The sequence below is a fragment of the Triticum dicoccoides genome, chromosome 2A (genome assembly GCF_002162155.2).
Source record: "Triticum dicoccoides isolate Atlit2015 ecotype Zavitan chromosome 2A, WEW_v2.0, whole genome shotgun sequence".
Taxonomy (NCBI): Eukaryota; Viridiplantae; Streptophyta; class Magnoliopsida; order Poales; family Poaceae; genus Triticum; species Triticum dicoccoides.
In genome coordinates, this window is record NC_041382.1 from 788424458 (window position 1) to 788425438 (window position 981).

Genomic DNA, 981 nt, shown 5'->3' on the forward strand with positions numbered 1-981 from the left:
TTACTGTCCCTGCCAGTTGAAAGGTTTGTGGGTTTTCCTCATCTGAAACATCTGGTGGTTATTAATTGCCCAAGTCTTAACTGGCAAAGGGGGCTGGTATTGCCATCATATCTCCAAAGGCTAAGCTTAAGGAACTGCGGGGATATCTCTCCATATGTTCCCAGCTGCCTACAGAACCTCACATCCCTCATCTCTCTGAGCATTGGTGGGTGCCAGGGTATAACATCCATTCCAGGTGACATTTGGAGAGGTAATCTTGCATCACTTGAGGAACTTAGGATTTGGGAATGTCCAAACCTAGTTTCATTTGGTGGAGCAGAGGCAGTTGCATACATAAAGAAGGTTCAGATATACAAATGTCCAAAGTTAAAGGAAGCAGATCAAATCGTTAGATGACCGCCCAAGGTATTTGTGCTTACACACTTATTTCTTATTTCTCGTCAAACTTTTTCTTATATTTTGTTCGAAAGGAAAGTCCATATGGAATCATGATCTGTTAATATTTCCGGAAAGAAAAGTCCGTATGGAATCATGACCTGTTAATATTTCCTGAAAGAAATGTTCGATGTTCACAAATTGCATACATGTGACATTCTGAAAAAAAGCTTGCTAACCTGGTGTGTCAAGTCACTAAATTGTTAGTTCCAATGTTTAGTTCAGACAGAATATTGATCTGTTAATATTTCCCTGGAGGAAAACTGTGTGCTGTTGTGTCGTGAAACTCTCCCTTTTTTTTTATTTGCCACATAGGCTTTACTGACATTGTTTTCTTCTTCAATGACAGGCGAGCAGGAAGCCATAGGTGCATTATTTGGAAATTTGAAGACCTAAGGACAACGAGGTGAATGCGAGCGCTCCAACGCCACCACCATCGCCTGCACCTGTCTCGCCGACTCGACGGGGAGTGATCTTCTCCCCGTCTGTTCGTGCTGGCCAGGAGTCTGCCAGGGCGGAACTCCGCATGTTATCATCTACACCTCC

At 43.2% G+C, this 981-nt stretch overlaps 1 pseudogene; it reads left to right on the forward strand.

Moving 5' to 3' along the window:
• LOC119352545 overlaps window positions 1-396 on the forward strand; it is a 3210-nt pseudogene extending 2814 nt beyond the window's left edge.
• The last annotated feature ends 585 nt before the right edge of the window (window positions 397-981 follow it).